Source organism: Nycticebus coucang, chromosome 20 (assembly GCF_027406575.1).
Source record: "Nycticebus coucang isolate mNycCou1 chromosome 20, mNycCou1.pri, whole genome shotgun sequence".
NCBI lineage: Eukaryota > Metazoa > Chordata > Mammalia > Primates > Lorisidae > Nycticebus > Nycticebus coucang.
The window spans coordinates 21538158-21552820 of record NC_069799.1 but is presented as its reverse complement, the minus strand read 5'-3'; the positions used below and the strand labels follow the sequence as shown (position 1 = coordinate 21552820).

The 14663-nt window shown below is 42.4% G+C and overlaps 1 long non-coding RNA gene across 3 annotated transcripts in view; it reads right to left on the bottom strand.

Annotated features, from left to right (window-relative positions):
• LOC128573007 (uncharacterized) overlaps positions 1-14344 on the bottom strand; it is a 104017-nt gene extending 89673 nt beyond the window's left edge. For all 3 annotated transcript variants that reach the window (XR_008376293.1, XR_008376295.1, XR_008376294.1), the window contains exon 1: positions 14174-14344. This is a non-coding gene — a long non-coding RNA (uncharacterized LOC128573007). The remainder of the gene's footprint in view (positions 1-14173) is intronic.
• Between the last annotated feature and the right edge of the window lie 319 nt (positions 14345-14663).

Below are 14663 nucleotides of genomic sequence, written 5' to 3'. Positions count from 1 at the left end.
ATTTACCTCTAGACCAAGGACCTAAGCCCTCTGACCTGGGCTTCCTCCCCCCTGCCAGTAGCTCTTGCAGTCTCCACTCTCTCTGCATAACCCTTAATACAAAAAAATCCCATTTTATCACTAATCTGTGGAACATTGGCTCAATTCTCGAATCCTCCAAACTAAGGACTCAGTGAAGAAATTCCAATAACAAAACTACAACACAGGCATCCTTTCTGATGTCTTTCATTTTCCCCCTAATTCTCAAATGGGCACATGGCTGCCAAAGACTAGACCTGTGTCTGAGACAGAAAGCAGAAAACCTGGAGCTTCCAGTTTCTGTCAGAATAGCCGGGGGCAAAGCTGGAGCAGGGAAGAAGGGGCCACTCACACAATCATTTCACCCTGTGAAGGGACAGTGAACCCCACCTATTGTTACTCATCTCAATCATTCTCCAAGCACTCACATGCACACATTTCTTAACCTGGGCAACCTTGATTTCCCACTGTAGCTGCCACTTAGCCAGAGGAGCAAACCAACACTCCCCTAGGCTCTGTGAAGGGAGGTCTAACTCCACCCTCAGAGTACTCTCAGTCACACCACATCCACATACTCTCATACACCTCTAAACGAAACTTCTTATGGGGCGATAAAAGACCACCAGATAAATAATCGTCAAAATACCAATAAGGAGCCTTTATTTAGACCGGAAGGCTGGCTGTCTCCACAAGCCTCAGGGAGAACTGGGGAAAGCAGCACTGACTGCGGTTAAAACACAGCTTTCATAGGTTGGATGATGCAGCAAGCAAGCCGCAGGACTCCACAACCAGCATGTACTTCACAACCGGCATGTACGGCACTTGTAGTTACTTGGTTAAGTAAAATAATAGCTAGATACAAAACCATTTTTAGAATCAAATGGGGTCAGCATGACCTTATCCTGCCTGTGTGTGTAACACGAAATAAGCAAGATCTTATCTTGTGTGTGTTCTTCAAGGCCTCATCCCCTGTGTCCCCTGTTCAGCCTCCCTTCCCATCCCTATTTTCTGAGGAAAGGGAAAGGATGAGGTGGGCCCTGGCCCACCAGCTCACCATCTCATTCCCTACTCCTGATCTTGGGGAACTTCAAATCTTTGATCAAACTTTTACTTCTTCATTCTCACACATGTTCTAGGAGGAGTAGGATGAGGGGTTCTACAAGAGTGAATAGGAGAGTAGTTAACCAGGGGAACCAATTGAGTAGGTTTTCAATTCGCTGACTAGCTTCTAGTCTCCTCTCTGTTTTGAATCCTCTTTTATTTTCCCTTTTGAGACTTCAATATATTTTAATTTGGGGTATAAATATCAGCTTGCTTCTGCAGGTGCTGATATTAATTACTTTTCAGCACTTAGATTTTGGAGATTGTGACTCCTCTTGGGTTCTCTACTCAGGCCTTAGTAGTACTGTGGTGGTGGGCTAATACACATATGAGTTTTTACTTTTCCCCATGTGATATCCCCCACGCCTTTCCCAAAATTCAGTTCAAAGTCCAATTAAGAAAAGTCCCTTGAAGTTTCAGCCTTGCACTGAGCTGCCAGCTTCCAGTGTGTGTCTGGAGCACGGCATATCAGATGTCTTAAAAGTTACCTTGGGTGGTGCCTGTGGCTGGTCAGTGCCTGTGGCTGGTCAGTGCCTGTGGCTCAGTGGGTAGGGCTCTGGACCCATATACCAAGAGTGGTGGGTTCAAACCCGACCTAGGCAAAACTGCAACAACAACAACAAAAAAATAGCCGGGCATTGTGGTAGGGGCCTGTAGTCCCAGCTACTCGGGATGATGAAGCAAGAGAATCGCCTAAGCCCAGGAGTTGGAGGTTGCTGTGAGGCCACAGCACTCTACCAAGGGCAACAAAGTGAGACTCTGTCTCTAAAAAAAAATAGACGAGCATTGTGGAAGGCAGCTGTAGTCCCAGCCACTTGGGAGGCTGAGGCAAGAGAATTGCTTGAGCCCAAGCGTTTGAGGTTGCTGTGAGCTGTGATGCCATAGCACTGTACCAATAGACACAAAGTGAGACTCTGTCTCAAAAAAGAAAAGTCCAAATTTAGAGTTTTGATTTTGGAAGATTTGTCAAATACCAAAGGCTTAAAGCATTCGTTCAAACAAGATTATAAGCCAAAACATTCTAAAGACAATACATAGTCAACATGGATTACATGTAAATTCCTTTACAACTTTCCTTTTAGGAGCCTCATTTAAATACACAATCTACAAACATTCAAAACCCAAAACCTCCTTTCTTTTTTTTTCTTTTTTCTTTTTTTGCCCTGCCTTTCATTGTCTTAAATAACTGTTCTGTTTCAGGACAAAATTTACCACACAACATTCTTTCTTACACAATGCTATTTTCCTTTCTGTCTTAATTTTTCTTACTCTTAAATGATAAAACAAACCACTTTTCACAAAACAGAATCACAGTTTACTATGAAGTTAATTATTCACTTGGCTAAACTGATAATCAGAAGGCTTTTTTTTTTTTGAGAAAGAATTTCATGTCACCCTCAGTAGAGTACCATGGTGTCACAGCTCACCGCAACCTCAAACTCCTGTGTTTAAGTGATTCTCTTGCCTCAACCTCCCAAGTAGGTGGGACTACAGACGCCCACCACAACACCCCACAATTTTTTGTAATAATTGTCATTTTTGTTTGGGCCAGATTCGAACCCATCAGCCCCAATATATGTGGCTGACGCTGTAACCACTGAATTAAAGGCACTGAGCCTAATTACTAGCTTTAAAAGGTAATAATCTTATTATTATTTTTTTTGGCAAAGATTCAGTTTCTTTTTTTTTTTTTTTTTGTAGAGACAGAGTCTCACTTGATGGCCCTCGGTAGAGTGCCATGGCCTCACACAGCTCACAGCAACCTCCAACTCCTGGACTTAAGCGATTCTCTTGCCTCAGCCTCCCGAGTAGCTGGGACTACAGGCGCCCGCCACAACGCCCGGCTATTTTTTTTGTTGTTGTTGTTGCAGTTTGGCCGGGGCTGGGTTTGAACCCACCACCCCTGGTATATGGGGCCGGTGCCTTACCGACTGAGCCACAGGCGCCGCCTCTTAAACAATCTAAACAGCCAAAGTATTACATTTTACTAATGAGAGATATTTTATGGAACATAACACTGATAGTTTTTGTTTTGTTTTGTTTTGTTTCACTCAGGGCTAGACAAGGACTCCCCATCTCTGTTTGTTTTTTTGGTAAGAGAGCACAAACAGGTTGCCTTCTCTAGGCCACAACCCCTGGGAATCTAGCAAGGTTATGAACAAAATAACCTAAAACATCCCTGGGACTTTCTACCTTGAGTAAGGAGCGCACATCTCAATCCTTTCCCCAGAGGAAAATAAAAAGCTGCAAAAATGTAATAACCTTGTAGTAGGGGAGGGACTGCATTTATTTATTTGTTAAAATACTCTATTATGGGACTCAGTGCCTGTAGCTCAGAGGCTAGGGCACCAGCCACATACACCATACCTGGCGAGTTCAAATCCACCCCGGGCCTGCCAAACAACAATGACAACTACAACCAAAAAATTGCCAGGCATTGTGGCAAGTGCCTATAGTCCTAGCTACTTGGGAGGCTGAGGCAACAGAATCACTTAAGCCCAAGAGTTTATGGTTGCTGTGAGCTGTGATTCCATTGCACTCTACCCAGTGTGACAAAAGAGAGACTTTGTCTCAAAAAAAAAAAAACCGAAACACTCTTTTATGCCAGACGCAGTGACTAATGCCTGTAATCCTAGCACTCTGGGAGGCCAAAGCAGATGGTTTGCTTGAGCTCTTGAGCTCACAAGTTTGAGACCAGCCTGAGCAAAAGTAAGATCCCCATCTCTACTAAAAATAGAGAAACTGAGGCAAGGGGATAGCTTGAGCCCAAGTTGGAGGTTGCTGTGAGCTATGATGCCACAGTTCTCTACCCAGGGCAACTTGAGACTCTGTCTCAAAAAAAAAAAAAAAAACCACTCATTTAGCTTATAAAGGTGTTTTTATCTACCAAGTTTTGGCTAAAATTTGCCTTAGGGTCAATATTTACCCCTAGATAAACGTCAATATTTACCCTCTGACTTGGGTCTCCTCTTCCCTGAGAGAAGCTCTGGCACTCTCCACTCCCTCTGCATGCCTTTCTGTCTAACAAAATCTCACTTTATCACTGATCTGTGGCCCATGGGCTCACTTCTGGAATCTCCAAGACCAAAGACCTGCTGAAGAAAGAAATTCTGGTATCAAAACCACAACACAGGTGTCTTTTCTAATGTCTTTTCATTGTTCCCCTAAGTCTCATATGGCCACAAAGGACAAGACCTGTGTCTTTAATTCGTTTACTAGGCCTAGAGTTTACGGCAGGAAGCAGGAAACCAGAACATTCAGTTTCTTAGAATAGCTAGGGGACAAAGTTTGAGCAGGGAAGAAGTGATCCTGTGGACTAAACTGTGCCTTATAGTTTCTGGCCTAAGTAGGGAGAATATGCCCTTAGGCCTTATAGAATGTAGCAGCTTAAAATCAAGAACATAAGCTTACAGTTGAATCTAGCAAATTTAGAAATATTACAGAAGTGGCAGTTTTACAATATTCGGACACTTGAACTTTAATAACAGGTGTAAAACTAATTTTATCTTAAGGGATACCATGATCACCTGAACAATAAGGCATTGGAGTTATTCCTATTTACACAAAGTTCTTAATCTTCCTGGATACATACTGGTTAGCACATGGTAAACTGTAAACCCTTTCTTAAAACACTGTATCATAGGGCAGCACCTTTTTCTCAGTGCATAAGGTGCCAGCCTCGTATACCGAGGGTGGCGGCTTCGAATCTGGCCCTGGCCAGCTAAAATAGCAGTGACAACTGCAACAAAAAATAGCCAGGCATTGTGGCAGGCTTATGTAGTCCCAGCTACTCGGGAGGCTAAGGCAAGAGAATCACCTAAGCCCAAGAGTTGTGGTGAGCTGTGATGCCACGGTACTATGCCTAGGGTGACAGAGTGAGACTCTGTCTCCAAAACAAAAAAAAGGAAAGAAAAAAACACTTTATCATAGTTTCCAAGACAGTGAGCTTCCCATGTGCATTTCTTATTTATTTTCCTCAATATATAAGGGAAATACACAGACAAACCACAAACACATCACAGGTTGGGTAAATGAGGCCACAAATAAGGTAAAAAACAGGGATACAAACAGGGGCCACTCACACAATTGTTTGCCTTGTGCAGTGGGGGAGCTCGGGCCCTCCTATTATCTAAAAGATCTTCTGGAAGATCAGGAATAGGTAATTGAAGATAGAGAGGAAGATAAGTTGGAGGGCGATTTAAGGTGGAGTAACATTTGTCTAATTCATATTTATGCGCATCTGTTTTTTAAGGGTAGCAAACAACACTGATGTTTTTTCTTTGAATTTGGTCTTCTTATCAATATAAATAAGGCAATTATTTAAGATGATGAGAGCTCTCTAAAATTTTTTTTTAATTAAGGAATTTTTGTTTTTAATTTAAAGAATCCATCTTCTGGTCACTTAAAGTTAGAATTTTCTAAGGTATATTTGTTCTAAAAGTGACTTAATCCAATGCCTCTTTATAAGGCCCAATGCCTCTTCATAGAAAAGGCTATTTCTAAGATTACCAAAAATGCACTGTCAGAAATAGACTTCTATTAGAATAGACAATAACAGGGTGGTGCCTGTGGCTCAGTCGGTAAGGCGCCGGCCCCATATACCAAGGGTGGCGGGTTCAAACCCGGCCCCGGCTGAACTGCAACCAAAAAATAGCTGGGCGTTGTGGCGGGCGCCTGTAGTCCCAGCTACTCGGGAAGCTGAGGCAAGAGAATCGCTTCAGCCCAGGAGTTGGAGGTTGCTGTGAGCTGTGTGATGCCACAGCACTCTACCGAGGGCCATAGGGTGAGACTCCGTCTCTACAAAGAAAAAAAAAGAATAGACAATAACAAAACTCACTCCTCAGAGCTTGATATATTTGGTACATACAGCGTGCTGCTCTCGGACTCCCAATCTTTCCAGACCGGCCACCTGACATGTTCCTGACAAAACACACCCTCCAGATGTTGGAGGCTGAGGAGAGAATTCCCACATACACTGAGGCTGGCAGGTTCAAACCCGGCCCAGGCCAGCTAAACAACAATGACAAATGCAACATAAAGTAGCAGGGCTTTGTGGCAGGTGCCTGTATTCCTAGCTATTTGGGAGGCTGAAGCAACAGAATCACTTAAGCCTAAGACTTTGAGGTTGCTGTGAGCTGTGATGCCACATCACTCTACCAACGGTGACAAAGTGAGACTCTGCTAAAAAAAAAAAAAAAAAAAAAAAAAGAAAGAAAACAAAACAAAACAAAAAGCCATTCTCCAAGAGTGGTTGGATTTTCTGCAGCAGATAAAGAATTAAAAGGAAAACAATAGAAGGCAACTGTTTTTACTTTGGGAAGAAGTTTGTTTCTTATACACAGAAATTTTGCAGAGTCCATCACTATTCTTGTGGTAAGGGAAGCAAGACTAGGTTATAAGGGAGTTAATATTCAGGCTTATTTCCAAAAAGTTTCCCATATTCAAAAGTACTCAGCATGCCTGAGCTACAATTTTTTGATGAATAATTTTCTGCATATCAACATCACCTTACCAGAAAACAAAATTTAAGCTTATCTAACACAAATTGACAATTCTCTTCTGATTAAAAAACTAGGAAAGCTTCCTTGGATAGTCCAAATAAGATCAATACATAATTGCAATCAATCGGTTCAAGAATTTGATTTGATTTCACTTTTGTTTTTTTGTTTTTGTTGAGACAGAGTGTCACTTTATCACCCTAAGTAGAGTGTCGTGGTGTCACAACTCACAGCAACCTTAATCTCTTGGTCTCACAGGATCCTTTTTCCTCAGCCTCCCAAGTAGCTGGGACTATACCAGACTATCATTATTATTATTGTTTTTTTTTAGAGACCAATCTCCCTCCTGTTCTGGCTGGTCTCCAATTCCTGAGCTCAAGCGATCTATCAGCCTCAGCCTCCCAATGTGCTAATATTACAAGCCTGACCCACCATGCCTGGTTTGCTTTCTTATGCACCTTGTGAGAGCCTTGCCTTCAATCACCGCATACCCCACCTACTCTGGGACCTCCAAACTACAACTCATGCCTGAAGATCGATGAATTGCTATTTGTTTGTTATATAAGGACATTTTAGAGAGTCCATCCCTACTCTTGTGATGAGGGGAGCAAGACTAGGTTATAAGGTACTTAATATTCAGGCTTTGGTTCATCATTAATAACCGAAATCAATGGGCTTGGAAGGGCGATTTCAAAATAAATCAATGGGTTTCATTAGAAAGAGAAGAAAAGTAAATGATTTGTACATCATTATTTGTCATTTTCATTCGAAATTTCAATAATCATTGCTTGTTTCTTCAACATTTTAAAATATATATGAAGTCCCACTACTAGAAAAGAAATCACGATTTTCATCACCATCTCCTGAGAGCTGTAAAAAGATTTCTGGTTAATTGCAGTTTCTTCTGGACTATTATTTCCAAAAAGCTTTCCATTTTCAAAAGTATTCAGCATGCCTAATCTAAAATTTGTTTTTATAATTATTAATTTTTATAATTATTTCCAATAAATTAAACTCTTTAACATTTTAATAGTACCTAAGTTTATTTTTTTATTTTTGTTTTTTTTTTTTTTGAGACAGAGTCTCACTATGTCACCCTTGGTAGAGTGCTGTGGCATCATAGGTCACAGCAACCTGAAACTCTTGGGCTTAAGTGATTCTCTTGCCTCAGCCTCCCAAGTAGCTGGGACGACAGGCACCTGCCAAAACGCCTGGCTTTTTTTAAATTTTTGTTGCAGCTGTCATTGTTGTTTAGCTGGCCCAGGCTGGGTTTGAACCTGCCAGCCTCAGTGTATGTGGCTAGCACCATAACCACTGTGCCATGAGCGGCAAGCCCTATGGCTTAATTCTTAAACACTTGTATCAGGCCTTGAAAAGACAGTGCGTGTGTGTGTGTGTGTGTGTGTGTGTGTGTGTATGAGAGAGAGAGAGAGAGACAAAGCCCTGGAGAAAGTTAAAGTCTCTCTAGGACCTCTGCCCTTGGCCTAAGTTAACAAAACCCTTCTTTCTATATGTGCATGAAAGATGGGGAACTGGGGTTTGGCCTTTGTGTACTGATACAAAAAAATTGGCACTATTCCCAGACCAGTCGCATATATGTCTAAACAATTCCACTTACAGCTACTGGATGGCCTGGCTGTCTTCAAATCCTGGCTGTGACTGGTGATCTTTCAAAAGAAACTGAAAAATTCACCTTGGGACAACTGACTATGGTTCATGTCCCTCATCAAGTCTTCTTCCTACTTCTGCCAAAAAGCAACTTACAGTTAACTGCAGGTAGGATGAAAAGATATCAATCTATATTAATTACTAAACCTGAAATATGGTTAGAAGTAATAGCTGACTGAACCCAGCCACTCTACTTCTAACCTTACTCATGAACCAAAAGAACATTAGTGTCTAGACTTAACTAAACAAGTCTTTTCTTTTCTTTTTTTTTTAAGAGACACGGTCTTATTTTGTCACCCTCAGTAGAGTACTGTGGTGTCACGGCTGACAGCAACCTCCAGCTCTTGGGCTTAGGTGATTGTCTTGCCTCAGCCTCCTGAATAGCTGGGACTACAGGCGCCCACCACAATGCCCAGCTATTTTTTGTTGCAGTTTGGCCGGGGCCAGGTTCGAACCTGCCACCCTTGGTATTTGGGGCTGGTGCTCTAATCATTGAGCCACAGGCGCCTCCCTTAACAAGTCTTTTCTAGCCAAGGAGACACATCAGATAATGCTTCTGAAGAGGTAGACTGAACTATTTATATAGACAGAAGCAGTTATATTGAAAAACGTATACAAAGGGCAAGTTATACAGTAGTGACTGCAGAAAGGCCTGCAGAAACAAAAGCCCTTCTACCAGGGACTTGGGCCCAAAAGTTGAACTAATTGCTCTAACCAGGACATTAAAACTGTCAAAAAGAAAAGCACTAAACATTTATATGGACCCCAAATTTTCTTTCTTTTTTTTTTTGAGATAGAGTCTCAAGCTGTCACCCTGGGTAGAGTGCCGTGGCATCATATCTCTCACCAACCTCCAACTCTTGGGCTCAAATGATCCTCTTGCCTCAGTTTTCCTATTTTTAGTAGAGAAGGGGTCTCACTGTTGCTCAGGCTGGTCTCAAACATGTGAGCTCAAGCAACCCACGCACCTCAGCCTTCCAGAATGCTAAGATTACAGGCATGAGCCACCGCACACGGCCAAATTTTCTTGTCTAATTCCTCAGACTCAAAATGCCGTATAAAAAAAGGAGATGACTAGCACCAGAAAAACTACATATATTAAAAACAGTTTAGAGGTGGCGCAGTGGCTCAGTGGGTAGGGTGCCGGCCCCATATACCGATGGTGGCAGTGTCCACCCTGGCCCTGGCTAGGCAAAAGAACAAAAAAAAAAAAGCAGTGACAATTGCAACAAAAAGTAGTCAGTCATTGTGGCAGGCCCCTGTAGTCCCAGCTACTCGGGAGGCTGAGGCAAGAGAATCGCCTAAGCCCAAGAGCTGGAGGTTGCTGTCAGCTGTGACACCACAGCATTCTACCAAGGGCAACAAAGTGAGACTCTGTCTCAAAAAATAAACAGGTAAATAAAAATAAAAACAGTTCAGAATAGTCTGGTGTTGTGGCGGACATCTGCAGTCCCTGCTCCTTGTGAGGCTGAGGCAAGAGAATCACTTAAGCCCAAGACTTAGAGATTGCTGTGAGCTGTGATGCCATGGCACTCTACTGAGGGCAACATTGTGAGACTCTGTCTCAAAATAAATAAATAAATAAATAAATAACAAAAACAGTTCGGAAGTTATGCAATTATTAGAAACTGTCTTGCTTTCTCGCAAGGTGGCAGTCATGCACTGCTCTGAATACCAGAAAGGACAATCCTGTGCCAACAGAAACCCAGAGGATGACACTGCAGCAAAGCAAGCTGCAGGACTGACAGTAACAACCCCTTAATGCCACCTCTACACCTATCTGATTTCAATCCCACTTATAAGAAAATAAATAAAAAAGAAAACAGAAAAATTCCATAATAAAAGAATAGTTAATTCATCAACATCCACGGACAGATCATGCTACCCAGAAGTCTAACATGGCAGGTCATTAAACGACTTCATGACATGACACATTTCTGCAAAAAAGTCTCACCCGAGTTCCCTCCGCCATAAGCTGGAAACAGGCAATTCACCCAGATAATCAAAAAATAAATACTTAGTATTTCCTTTGTACAAGAAACAACCCCTAAACAGACAACAGATCTAAAAAAACCACTCCCACCATACCAGAAGATAATGCCATTTGAAAACTAGTTGATGGGGTCTGTGCCCATAGCTCGGTGGCTAGGGCTCCAGCCACATACGCAGAGGCAGGCGGGTTTGAACCAGGTAAACAGCGATGAAAACTGCAACAAAAAAATAGCTGGGCTGTGGCAGGTGCCTGCAATCCCTGCTACTTGGGAGGCTGAAGCGGGAGAATCTCCTAAGCCCAAGGGTTGGAGGTTGCTGTGAACTGTGACACCCTGGCACCCTACGGAGAATGACATAGTGAGACTCTGTCTCAAAAAAAAAGAAAAGAAAAGAAACCCTTTCAGGCAGTCTCAATGCAAATGTCAGGGCAAGCAGAATTTAATCTTTTTTTTTTCTTTTTTTGAGACAGAATCTCAAGCTGTTGCCCTGGGTAGAGTGCCTGGCATCACAGCTCACAGCAACCTCCAACTCTTGGCGTTAAGTGATTCTCTTGCCTCAGCCTCCCAACTAGCTTGGACTACAGGCACCCACCACAATGCCTGGCTATTTTTTGTTGTTGTGGTGGTTGTCATGGTTGTTTGGCAGGCCTGGGACAGGTTCGAACCCACCAGTCCCGGTTATGTGCCCAGCGCCCTAGCTGCTGAGCTATAGGCAGCAAGCCAGCAGAATTTAATCTTAAAATACAAAACTATGTACAAAAAATGCAGGAGTGTTATCCCTTATTCACAAGTTTTCTCTTCCCTGACCCCAGTCAACCCCTACAGAAAATGTACATCCCTTTTATCCTGGTAACCAAGACCACCTCGAAAACTGGAAAGACGGGCCAGAGAAAAATAACTTAAAAAAAAAAAAAGACTAGTCCGGGCGGCGCCTGTGGCTCAGTGAGCAGGGCGCCGGCCCCATATACCCAGGGTGGCGGGTTCAAACCCAGCGCCGGCCAAACTGCAACCAAAAAATAGCCGGGCGTTGTGGCAGGCGCCTGTAGTCCCAGCTACTCGGGAGGCTGAGGCAGGAGAATCGCCTAAGCCCAGGAGTTGGAGGTTGCTGTGAGCTGTGTGACGCCACGGCACTCTACCGAGGGCAATAAAGTGAAACTCTGTCTCTACAAAAAAAAAAAAAAAAAAAAGACTAGTCCAAAAGATGTTCTGTTGATCACACCACAGCAATGAAACTTGCAGGACTAGAAGCCTCATCCCACCACACTCCACTCAAGCTATATCTCACTGCACAAGCAGCTGAGGCCTACAAAAAGTAGACTGGAGGAAACACCACATTAAGGTTGAAGAGATAGAGCGACGCCTGCGGCTCAAAGGAGTAGGGCGCAGGCCCCACATACAAGAGGTGGCGGGTTCAAACACGGCCCCAGCCAAAAACTGCAAAAAAAAAAAAAAAGATTGAAGAGATACAATTCCTAGTCATCATCCTCTTGAGACTATACAGGGTTGTGTGCTCATCCCAGAACCTTGTCCCATTTAGCTGACATTAAAACATATAGATTTCTTCAACCCAAAATGTCATAAATATGTCTCATTTCTATCTTACTAGAAGTACTTATATAGAACAGGTATTTACTTCATGCCAAATGGAGGTGTGAACCAGCCAGAACTTAACAGAATTGTCACACTTTTGCCATATATCCACAACATTATGATATACTGAGATATTTATATTTAAAAAACAACCACTACTGTCACGAAAAAATATATAGTTCCTATACAACTGAAAACTGAAACTACTAGTCATAAACATATTACGTTTAAAAGGTGCCCATTCTGATACACTAACCTGAATAATTCCTTACTTAACTGTAACTTAACCATCTTTGTTCTTATGCCAATAGACACACCAAGCTACCCTGAAGACAGTTTTTATATTATGGCACCCAGGCTTTTTCTTATATCCCTGTGACAATACAGGCAAACCCTGTTTGCTAAAATTAACCCCTTTTCTACACTGGTTACATAATTTTAAGTCCACTTGGTCTAAAATAACTTAAGATATTAACCTCCCTGAAAACTATAATAGCCACCTACACCTTTTAGCCCTGCTAAATACACGACTTTAGCCATTTTTGTCATACAAACAATAGCAACTGGACTAAATCTGAAAATTACTCCATTGGCCTGTGCCACCGTCAAGGCCCTTAATACAACTTCTCCAGCCATAAACTCTCTGAGTGTTGAAAGGAAACAAGTAGGAGTAGCTGTACTAAAAAATCAACGTGCCATTATAGAGTATTAAAACACAATCATAGGCTGGGTGCAGTGGCTCATGCCTGTAATCTTAGCACTCTGGGAGGTCAAGGCAGTTGGACAGACTGAGTGCACAGGTTGCAGACCAGCCTGAGACAGAGTGAGACCTCATCTCTAAAACTAGCCAAGACTAAGCTTCTAGTCCTGCAATAGTCTCTCTAAAAGTGGCAGGCACCTGTAGTCCCAGCTATTTGGGAGGCTGAGTCAAGAGAATCCCTTGAGCCCAAGAGTTTGAGGTTGCTGTGGCACTTTACTAATGGCAACAAAGTGACACTCTGTCTCCAAATAAATAAATAAATAATTTTTTTTAAAAAACATAGATGTAAAAACTTTAAAGTCCATATACTGCTTCAATTTATTGAACAGTTCCCAACTCATTAAAAACAAGTTTAAATGTATAAGTAACATAGTACAAATAATACAACCAACAAGATTTTTCAGAATATCCAACACTTTCTATCTAAAGTATTGTTATAATTACCCAACGATTACCTAAGTACGATCTTCATAGTTATTCTTGTATTATACTATAAGCTTTTTAATGTTATAAATACAATGTATACCATTCATATGTTTTACAAATTTCAAGAAACAAAATTAACCAGCACAGCCTGCAAGTCAATTTAACCATAATGATTTTTTCCATTTAAATCAATTTCACAGATATGAAAATAAAATAAATAAAAGTAGAGAATGTGGTAGACACAGACACCCCCACGACCTTCCTTAGCTATTTATGAACTGAGAATGCACTTTAAAACATAGGAAGAGTAAGTCAGTCAAACAGGCCAAACCAGAAATAGGGAATAAAGGTAATAATCTTGAAAAAAAAATGAGGAAGTAATGAGGCATTTTAGAACAAGTTAATAGCATGTTTAATGATGTTTCATTGATGATGATTTTTGGTTAGATTTTTAATTGTTATGTGCATTTAATTTGCCTACATGTTGTTAATCACATTAAGTATAGAACATTTTTTAGTATACTTTTGAAATTATATAAATTATTAAACTTGTTACACAGACAAAACAACATTTACAAAATTACTCTCGCTGTCCTCCGGAATTACTAGCCTTTCTGATAATAAAGCCTTTTAAGGAAACAACTCCCTGTCCCTGTTTAACTACAAAAGCAGGCAACGGAGCCTCTTCTGGTTCGGCAACAGAGTGAGCCAGGGAGCCCTGCCCTAAATTTATTTTGAACAAAATGGAGGGATTGGGGGTCCCGCGGACTACGGGCTCCCCCATGAACAAGCCCCATACACTCAGCTGGGATTCTTCCCTGAGGACCCTTCCATTGTCACCACGTGGGAGGGACACGCAGCGCTGCAGCCACACAGCTGCTCAGAGAGAGCTCTGGGCCATGGTCCAAGTAACAGGTCCAGGAAGGCTTCAAGCAACAGGGCCCAAACTCCCTGCCCCACTCCACCTTTTGCCAAGAGGGGTCCGAGAGCCAAGGGGTGCCAGTGGCAAACTTCACTCTGAAGACTCTAAAACTGAAGGGAAACTGCCTGGTCCGCCACAGCCACTTCTGGCTCCAACCACGCCCCTCCCCCTCTCAGGACGCCCAGTCTCCTATACTCACTATTTTCCAAGCTTCGAGGATGTCCCGTTGTCCTCCCTACAGATCTCCCAGTATCTGCAGGTCACAGGGTGCAAGAGGCTGCTACAGAGACACTTGGAATCTCCAGGAAACGGAACAGCTGAAGAGGAGCCCCCAGCTCAGCGCCCAGCTCTAGAGAGAAACGTTGCTCCATTCCCGGAGCCGCCTTCTTCTTTCAGGCTGTGCATCTGAATGGACAGTTCATATTGGAGCATCCCTGATTGGATAGGGCCTCAGGCCCCACCTCTCACCTTGAGTGACAGGAATGCCTACTGACAGGACCCTGAAAGAGACCAGAATGCTAACAGTTTCTTCACAACAGAACTTTTTTTTTTTTTTTTTATTAAGGGCAAGTACCATGACTTTATTTATCTTGATAGTCCTCTGTGCTTGCCATACAGTAACGGTTTTTATTTATTTATTTATTTATGTTTTGAGACAGAGTCTCACTATGTCACCCTGGGTAGAAGAA